This window comes from Gastrolobium bilobum, unplaced genomic scaffold, assembly GCF_033153095.1.
Source record: "Gastrolobium bilobum isolate Gb01-03AN ecotype WA unplaced genomic scaffold, APGP_CSIRO_Gbil_v1 utg86272, whole genome shotgun sequence".
NCBI lineage: Eukaryota > Viridiplantae > Streptophyta > Magnoliopsida > Fabales > Fabaceae > Gastrolobium > Gastrolobium bilobum.
The window spans coordinates 75,175-86,208 of record NW_026896215.1 but is presented as its reverse complement, the minus strand read 5'-3'; positions in this window follow the sequence as shown (position 1 = coordinate 86,208).

Sequence of the window (11,034 nt, the reverse complement as noted above, 5' to 3'; positions counted from 1 at the left end):
AACAAAATATCTAATGGAGAAGTTGGTTAATGCTCGTGAGGAGTCTTAATGGATGATACAGAGTAAGGGAGAAGGGTTGTCACTTAACTACAATTACAACTATACAAAATTAAACTACTAACTAATACTAGGTGATCTATTCTTTTAGGACTTCAATCCTTCCAGAATTCGATGATATTTTTGTGTTTGGAATGTCCTATTTATAGGTAGAAGAAGGAGTGGCAGTCCTGTAAATCCTTTGGAGTTGGTTTCTTGATTGAAGGAACGGGGCGGTGGAAACAGTGTTTGGAAGCTTGCAAATTGCTAGATGGGACAGTTTTGTTTGATGATTAGCCGTTTTCTTGCAGTCCCACATGCCTTGCTTTCTTCTTAGCCAATGAGAACTCTTGATTCTCTGCTGTTCACGTTTCTTGGTGCTTAAGTGGTGCACCGCCTTTGCTTTTAGACGACGTCGTTTCCACGTTTCCTGCAAAATGAACAGAAGCATTAAATGAAAGGAGCAGGTGTAATAAATGCTCTCAATCCGTTCCCTTTTTAATATGTTTTCAAAGGAATACGTCATCATCCGTTCCCCCACTGTGTTTTTTACACAAATGTGCAAAACAAGTGATTTTCATGCTGAAGTTGCTCATCAGATGAGGGAACAGATGGTATTTTGCCATCAAAATGGGCTTAGATGGGAACGAATTTACGTCCCATCACTTACCGTATAGGTGAAACATCACATGCATATCATAAAGGCAGTCGCATGTAACAACTCAATAGCATTTATCAAAACAATACATGAAAACAACATCATGCATATAAACCATCCCCCATGGGACACGGTGGAACCAACAATTGCTAAACCGAGGACACGAAAGCTTACCTTGAAAGCTAACTATCCAATGCCAAGAGTCCACACTAGCTCAAAGCCCAAACACAGCAGAATCACAATTTGTTCCGGACCAACAATAATATCAATAATCAAACTCTACAAGCATATTCATAAAGACAACGCCTTTCGCTTACGTTCTACGTCTTTAGGCTTTTCACAAAGTCACAAGCCCTTAATCATTTAGATTCTGACCTAGTTAAATTATTACAGAAGTTCAACTTCATCAATCTAGGGTCCACAAACCCATAACTCAGTTCTGTATGAACAGTGCAGCTACTGTTCTTCGAAAACCTAGAATATTCGGATATATGTCGGGGGCGTATCGGATATCAATATCCGGATATCTCTCTGCCAATATCCGGATATTCAGATTCCCATATCCGGATATCATTATCCGGATATCATATTCGGATATTCATATCCGAATATTTCACGACAGAATGCAGTTCTGCATTTCGCGATATATTCTTCCCAAAGGTGGTTCATTTCATGCATACAGAAGCTCAAACATGCGATTTAAGGTGTGTTTAACATTACCCAACCTTAGGTTATCATCTTAAGTTCATTACATGCATCAAGGTTCCACTTTTAACTAAGAAAGCTCAATGACATGGGTGGTGATCATACCACAAGCTCAAAACAGAGCAAGAAGATGCTCTTGGAGCTCTCCCTTCAGCTCCAAAGATGCTGACTTGCTAGTGTACGGAAATGGCACACCCCCAAGGCTCCTCCTCACCAAAAATGGCTTCTTGGACCAACACCAACAAGACACAAGCTCACAACCAACTCAAACAATGAAGTCAGCCCCACAACTCTACACACAGTAGCTGGACATCCAGAAAAAGGCTACCTCTCACCCTCACAATGCTACACACAAGTGTTTACAAGGAGAAAGTGTGAAGAATCAAGCAAAAGATGGCAACTTGGCTCACAAGAGGTGGAGGAAGACAATGGAACAATGTTTTCTGGTCAGCCACCCAAGGAGTCTCACGAAGGATAGTGTATGGCCTAGGGTTTTGGACCAAAAAGTTATATTTATAGCCCACTAAGTCTTAATCGCACTGTTTTAGCGCTAAATGATACGCATAGCATTTTGATCCCAAACTTTAGAATCTGAACCTACTCATTTTTCTAAGATTTAACATATTTTTATTTTATTCTTCGCAGCACCTTTCCGGTACGCGCTTTTCCATGGCCAGTATCAGTCCTGGCATCAGTTCTGGCACTAGTTTCTAGAAATATTCATAAACTTATTATAATTTTCTAGGATACTTCATCGGTACACATTTATATCGAGTAGCAGAACCGGTATCTGCACTTTTCGTCAGAAAAGCGACTTTCAGCATTATTACTCACTTACTATAATTATTAAAGCCTCAAAATAATTATTAGGGTTAATTAAGGAATTATTTCCTAATTCTCACATTTAATTAATTAATTTCCTTAATTAACGGTGTGGGTTCTTACATTCACCCCACCTTTTTAGGATTTTGTCCTCAAAATCAGAAACATACTTGTCTCGAAAGTCGGGATACTGCCGGAGAAGCTCATCCTCTCGCTCCCAAGTACACTCCTCAGGAGTTCTTCCGGTCCATTGCACTTTGACCATCGGAATGATCTTGCTCCTCAGCTTCTTCTCGCCACGATCGAGAATCTTGAGTGGTCCGACGGGAGTTTTCAAGTTTTCTTGAACTTCAACATTATCCGGTTGCACCACGTGCGAAGGATCTGCTATGTACTTCCAAAGCTGAGACACGTGAAACACGTCGTGGATGTTGGCCAAGTTCGAAGGCAAGGCAACAGGTCCTACTCTACCAAGGATCTGATATGGCCCAATAAAATGCGGGCTCAGCTTCCTCACTCTGAGTGCCCGACCAACACCGGTGACAGGTGAAAGTCTCACAAACACGTGCTCACCCTCACTGAACTCCAGTGGACGATGCTTGACATCGTAGTAACTCTTCTGGCGATTCTGCGCCTGCTTCAGCTTCTCCCTGATCATCTGAATCTACTGGGTGGTATCTTGGACAAAGTCCAAGCCAAACAACTCCTTCTCTCCAACCTCAGACCAGCAGGTAGGAGTTCGACACCTCCTACCACACAACGCCTCGTAGGGTGCCATGCCCAGGCTAGCATGAAAGCTGTTGTTATAAGAAAACTCCACCAATGGAAGGTACTTATCCCATGCTGAGCCTTGCTCCAAAGCGCAAGCCCTTAACATGTCCTCCAAGGTCTGGATGGTCCTCTCAGTCTGTCCGTCAGTCTGAGGGTGATAGGCGGTACTCAATCTCAACTGCGTACCGAAAGCTCCCTGCAGCGCCTCCCAGAACTGAGATGTGAACTTCGGGTCCCTATCACTGATGATACTCTTGGGCACCCCGTGAAGCCTCACGATCTCGCGAACATAAAGCTTGGCCAACTGCTCTGCAGTGAAGCTCACCTTTACTGGAAGAAAATGGGCAGACTTCGTCAGTCTATCCACAATGACCCAGATAGAGTCGCAGCCAACCTGAGTCTTCAGCAAACCCACCACGAAGTCCATGGAAATGCTATCCCATTTCCATTCCGGAATCTCAAGAGGTTGAAGCTTACCAGACGGCCTCTGGTGTTCTATCTTCACCTTCTGGCAAATCAAACACTTGGACACATACACAACTATGTCCTTCTTCATGCCCGGCCACCAGAAATTTCTCTTCAAGTCTTGATACATCTTTGTAGCATCAGGATGAACAGTTAACTGGCCCTTATGGGCCTCCGCCATAACCTCTTCGGTCAAAGGACCTCGAAGAACCACGATCCTCTTCTGGAACAACAAAAGTCCATCTTCATTCCAAGACACATTGTCTTGGTTGTTCACGTAGTCCAGGCACTCTCTCTGAACTTGTGCATCTTGGATCTTCTCCATAAGCTCATTCTTGACTCTCACAATCTCCATCTCGAGAAATGTACCCCCAAAAAAGGAAGTCACCGACAGGTCTCGAAATCTCTCAATAACATCAAAGTCACCAATCGACAAACTGGATAGACTCACGAATTTCCGACTCAGAGCATCAGCTACCACATTGGCCTTGCCAGGATGATACTTCAACTCAAAGTCATAGTCCTTCAGAAACTCCATCCATCTTCTTTGTCGCATGTTCAGCTCCTTCTGATCAAACAGATACTTCAAGCTCTTGTGGTCGCTGAACACCACAAACTGCATACCAAACAGATAATGCCTCCAAATATTGAAAGAAAACACAATCGCAGCCAACTCCAAATCATGAGTCGGGTAGTTCTCTTCATAAGGCTTCAACTGCCTCGAAGCATAAGCAACAACTCTGCCGGTCTGCATCAAAACAAAGCCCAACCCCTTTCCAGAAGCATCACAGTAAAGCTCAAACTGCTCCTCAGGATCAGGAAGGATCAACACAAGTGCAGTAGTCAATCTCTCCTTCAACTCCTGAAAGCATTCCTCACACTTGTGAGTCCACACAAATGGAGTCTCCTTCCGGGTAAGGCAAGTCAATGGTAGGACCATCATGGAGAATCCCTTAATGAACCTCCGGTAGTAACCTGCCAAACCCAAGAAACTCCTCACTTCGGCAACCGTCTTGGGCCTCTCCCAATCCAACACAGCTTCAATCTTGTTGGGATCCACTGCAACTCCCTCAGCAGAAATCACATGCCCAAGAAACTTCACGGACTTGAGCCAAAACTCACACTTACAAGGTTTAGCGTAAACCTTTTTCTGCTTCAGCACTTGTAACACAATCCTCAAGTGGTCTGCGTGCTCCTCCTCCGTCTTGGAGTAAATCAAGATATCGTCAATGAAGACGATCACAAATTTATCCAGGTACGACTGGAAAATCTTGTTCATGTAATCCATGAACACAACAGGTTCATTTGTGAGTCCAAAAGGAATCACCAAATACTCAAAGTGACCGTATCTCGAACGAAATGCTGTCTTAGGGACATCCTCCGGCTTCACCCGAATTTGATGGTATCCGGACCGAAGATCAATCTCTGAATACACACAAGCACCCCTGAGCTGATCCAGCAAATCATCAATACGCGGAAGAGGATACTTGTTCTTGATTGTCACCTTGTTCAGCTGCCTGTAGTCGGTGCACAATCGCATTGTCCCATCTTTCTTCTTCACAAAGATGACCGATGCTCCCCAAGGAGACACGCTCGGTCGGATGAAATCTTTCGCTGAAAGATCCTCAATGTGCTTCTTCAGCTCTGCCTACTCCGGTGGAGACATCCGGTATGGAGATAATGAAATAGGCCCCACACCAGGCAACAGATCTATAGAGAACTCTATTTCCCTCTGTGGCGGAAACTCAGGAATCTCCTCAGGAAACACCTCGAGGAATTCCCTCACCACAGGAATGCCAATGATATCCTCCTGTGTCCCACTCACCAAACCTCCCAACATGACATAACCATATGTCCCTACTCTCAAGGCCCTCCTAGCCTGCAGCACTGAAATGTAAGGTGAGGAATTGGCTGTGGAGTCACACGGAGACATCACCACGCGCTTGGTACAACAGTCAATCAATGCACTGTTTCTGGACAACCAATCCATGCCCAGAATAATCTCCAAGTTGGCCATCGGCAATCTTATCAGATCTACCGAGAACTCACGGCCATCCCACTGAAATGTTACATCGCGATGAATAGGGGAGGTAACACATTTTTCTCCGGTGGCGGTGGTCACCCGCAACGGTGGAGAGAGCACAGACATGGGCAACTCAAGCCCCACAGTAATCGGGGTGGCAATAAAGGAATGCGTAGCCCCGAAGTCAAACAAGATATCAACGAAAGATCCACCAATGGTAACAGTACCTCTGACAAGGTTCGGAGCTGTGTCCGATTGCTGCAAAATCTAAAGTGTACACGCGTCCAGTAGCAGGTGGCACTGTAGGTGCCGCTGGTGGTGGAAGGGGAACCATCTGCAATGGAGCTTCTTGAACCGCTACAGCTCTTGCCGTCAATGACAGACAATCTCTAGAGTAGTGGCCCTCCTTGCCACACTGGAAGCATATCAGCTGGCCTGAAGAACACGGCCCAACATGAGTCCTCCCCCATCCCGAACATTTGGGAGAAGGAGGTCTCGCTGTACTCCCCTGAGCGAAAGTCCTCTTAAACTGACCAGGTGCCTGCCTAGCCGCAAACTGCTTCCCTTTTCCTTTGCTCCCAAACTTCATGTCCCTCAAGGAAGTGGAACTACTAGTTCCTTTCGTCTCAGTAATCTTGGCCCTCTTGGCCTTACTCGAGTTGCAGAAGTCCTCGATGTCCCGACACTGCTGCACCAGTGTCCCGAAGTCTCTCGAAGCAGAACCAGCGAGGTAACCAACAATATCATCATTAAGTCCCCTGCGGAACTTAGCAGCCAAGAAGATCAGAGTAGGCCTCTCCATCCGAAAGTGAGCGAACTTAACCAGCTCATTGAACTTGGCAAGGTACTCATCAACAGACAACGAGCCCTGTAACAACCTGTCGAACTCCCCATGTTCCTCTCCTGCGCATCATAAGGGAAGTACCGACCCAGAAAGCAATCCTCGAAGAATGGCCATGTCATGACATGACCCTGCATCCCAAAACCACATATCCGGATATCCAATTTCCGGATATCTGTTCGACAAATATCCGGATATTTCACGACAGAATGCAATTTCTGCATTTTCGTGAAGATATCCCTTAAAGGTTCCCTTTTACCGATTTTAAACACCTAATCATGCATTTCTAGGCGTGTTCAACATTACCCAACAACAAGTTATCATCTTTTAGTCATTAGATGCATCAAGGTACCATTTTTAAGCCTTAAAACTCAAGTTAAAGGTTGGTACAACATACCAAGGCTCAAAACTCAGAATGAAGATGCTCTTGGAGCTCAACACAGCTCCTCACAATTCTGACTAAGAAGGTGCACGAAAATGCAAAACAAGATGGCTCCTTTCTCCATAAAGATAGACACTTGGAGTTCACAAATGGCAAGACCAAGGCTTCCACTACTCAACCTCCAAACTCAGCCCTCAAGACTGACTCAAACAGTGGCTAAGACTCAGAAAAAACCCTCCTTTCACTCCCACAAGGATGCTCCCAAGTGTTTACAAGGTGGAAATGTGAAGAAAATCAAGAAAGATCACAACTTGGCTCAAGAAATGGAAGGGAAAGCCAATAGAACAGTAACCAGCAAATGGTCATCCCCGAACTCACGTATAGAAATCTGATCCTAGGGTTTTGTGCCCATAATGGGAGTATTTATAGCCCAAACACACTTAAACACACAGTATTAACTTTAATTGCTACGCTTATCATTTTAATCTCAAACTTTGCATTCTGAAACTACACATTTTTCCAAGAATTATCATATTTTTCTTATATTTTTCTAAGCACCTTTCCGATAGCGCTTTTTCAAAGCTAGTACCGGTTTCTAGCACCAGTTCTCATTATTTGGACTTGAAACTCGTTTTACAAGTCCTACATATTATTTTAGTAATCATCATGCACTTACTTTAATTTTCTGGGATACTTTTTCGGCACGCATTTATACCGACTAGCAGAACCGGTATCTGCACTTTTCTTCCGAAAAGCGACTTTTAGCATTCTTAATCACTTATTATGATTATTAAGCCTCATAAATAATTATTAGGGTCAATTATTGAATCATTTCCTATTTTTTCATAATTAATTAATTAAATACCTTAATTAACGGTGCGGGTTCTTACATTCACCCCACCTTTTTAGGATTTTGACCTCAAAATCAGAGACATACCTGGTCGAAACTCGGGGTACTGCCGGAGAAGCTCATCCTCTCGCTCCCAAGTACACTCCTCAGGAGTTCTTCCGGTCCACTGCACCTTGGCCATTGGAATGATCTTGCTCCTTAGCTGCTTCTCGCCACGATAGAGAATTCTGAGTGGTCCGACGGGAGTCTTCAGGTTCTCCCGAACCTCCACATCATCCGGTTGCACCACGTGCGAAGGATCTGCTATGTACTTCCGAAGCTGAGACACGTGAAACACGTCGTGGATGTTAGCCAGGTTCGGAGGCAAGGCAAGCCGGTAGGCAACAGGTCCTACTCTACCAAGGATCTGATATGGCCCAATATATCGCGGGCTCAGCTTCCTCACTCCGAGTGCCCGACCAACACCGGTGACAGTGAAAGTCTCACAAAAACGTGCTCACCCTCACTGAACTCCAGCAGACGATGCTTGACATCATAGTAGCTCTTCTGGCGATTCTGTGCCTGCTTCAACTTTTCACGGATCATCTGGATCTGCAAGGTGGTATCTTGGACAAAGTCCAAGCCAAAAAGCTCCTTGTCCCCAACCTCAGATCAACAAGTAGGAGTCCGACATCTCCTACCTTACAGTGCTTCGTAGGGCGCCATGCCCAGGCTAGCATGAAAGCTGTTGTTGTAAGAAAACTCAACCAACGGAAGGTACCTATCCCATGCTGAGCCCTGCTCCAACGTGCAAGCTCGCAACATGTCCTCCAAGGTCTGGATGGTCCTCTCAGTCTGTCCATCAGTCTGAGGGTGATAGGCGATACTCAATCTCAACTGCGTACCAAAAGCTTGGACACAAAGATAACAACATCTTTCTTCATGCCCGGCCACCAGAAGTTCTTCTTCAGGTCTTGATACATCTTAGTAGCACCAGGGTGGATAGAAAACTGACCCTTATGGCCTTCTGCCATAATCTCTTCTGTCAACGGGCCTCGAGGAACTACAATCCTCTGCTGAAACAAAAGCAATCCATCATCATTCCAAGACACACTGTCTTGGTTCTTTACATAATCCAGACACTCTCTATGAACTTGTGCCTCTTTGATCTTTTCTAGCAGCTCGTTCACAACATCTGATGCTTCCAACTCGAGAAGTACACTCTCACACGGAGCGGTCACTGCCAAGTTTCGGAACTTCTCAACCACATCAAAGTTACCAAGTAACAAACTGGATGAACTACTGGATTTCCGACTCAAAGCATTAGCTACCACATTGGCCTTGCCAGGATGATACCTTAGCTTGAAGTCGTAGTCCTTTATGAACTCCATCCATCTCCTCTGCCTCATGTTCAACTCCTTCTGGTCGAACAGGTACTTCAAAATCTTGTGGTCACTGAACACCACAAACCTCAAACCAAAAAGATAATGCCTCCAAATCTTGAAAGCAAACACAATAGCAGCCAACTCCAAGTCATGAGTAGGGTAGTTCTCCTCATGAGGTTTCAACTGCCTCGAAGCATAGGCGATCACTTTGCCCAACTGCATCAACACACAACCTAGCCCCTTCCCGGAGGCGTCGGTGTAAAGCTCAATCTCAAGCGCAGGATCAGGAAGGACCAACACAGGAGCAGTAGTCAGTCTTTCCTTCAACTCCTGAAAACAGACCTCACACTCGTGAGTCCACACAAATGGAGTCTCCTTCCGAGTAAGGCGAGTCAATGGCAAAACCATGGTGGAGAATCCCTTGATGAACCTCCGATAGTAACCTGCCAAACCCAGAAAGCTCCTCACTTCCGTAACTGTCTTGGATCTCTCCCAATCCAGCACAGCCTCAATCTTGTTCGGATCCACTGCAACTCTCTCAGCAGAAATAACATGCCCAAGAAACTTCACGGACTTGAGCCAGAACTCACATTTGGAAGGCTTCGCATACAGCTTCTTCTCCTTCAGCACTTGCAGAACAGTTCTCAAATGCTCCACATGCTCTTCCTCTGTCTTGGAGTAAATCAAAATGTCGTCAATGAAGACGATCACAAACTGATCCAGGTACGGCTGGAAAATCCGGTTCATGTAATCCATGAACACAGCAGGTGCATTGGTGAGACCGAACGGAATCACCAAGTACTCAAAATGACCATATCTCGAGCGAAATGCGGTCTTTGGGACATCCTTCGGCTTTACCCGAATCTGATGGTATCCGGACCGGAGATCAATTTTGGAATACACACAAGCACCCCTGAGCTGATCCAACAGATCATCAATCCGAGGAAGGGGATACTTGTTCTTGATTGTCACCTTGTTCAGCTGCTTGTAGTCGGTGCACAATCGCATTGTCCCATCCTTCTTCTTCACAAAGATAACCGGTGCTCCCCAAGGAGACACACTTGGTCTAATAAAATCTTTCGCTGAAAGATCCTCAATATGCTTCTTCAGCTCTGCCAACTCCGGTGGCGACATCCGGTATGGAGCTAAAGAAATCGGCCCCACACCAGGCAACAGATCTATGGAGAACTCTATCTCTCTCTGTGGCGGAAACTCAGGAATCTCATCAGGAAACACCTCGAGGAACTCCCTCACCACAGGAATGCCGGTGATGTCCTCCTGTGTACCACTCACCAAACTTCCCAACATGACATAACCAAATGCCCCTGCTCTCAAGGCTCTCCTAGCCTGCAGCAACGAAATGTACGGCGAGGAACTGGCTGTGGAATCACACGGAGACAACACTACACGCTTGGCACAACAATCAATCATCACACAATTTCTGGACAGCCAATCCATGCCCAGAATAACCTCCAAGTTGGCCATCGGCAATCCTATCAGATCTACCGAGAACTCACGGCCATCCTACTGAATCGCCACATCGCGATGAACAGTGGTAGCATCACATCTTTCTCCGGTGGCGGTGGTCACCCGCATCGGTGGAGAAAGCACATCACTGGGCAACTCAAGCCCCACAACAATCGGGGTAGCAACAAAAGAATGCGTAGCCCCAGAGTCAAACAACACATCAACAGTTGATGAACCAATCGTAACAGTACCTCTGACAAGGTTCGGAGCTCAATCCGACTGCTGACGATCCAGAGTATAAACTCTCCCAGAAGATGGTGGCATTGCCGGTGCCGAAGTAGGTGGAAGGGGAACCATCTGAAGTCCATTATAGAGAAAAAGCAGTCCATTATGCTTTACAGTCTGCACCTATGTTTGATATTTGGGAGCAAATCAAAGAGGAGAATAGAATAGATCACGAGTTATTATAACCAATGATGCACCGACAGCGACACGAGACACGACACGACACGACACTCTGACACGTTAATTCTAAAAAATGCTAAATTCCGACACGTTGGGACACGTTTTGATATTAAATAATATTTTTAATATATATAATATAGTTTAAATTTAATACATATAGAAACTCATAATAAATCATATAACTA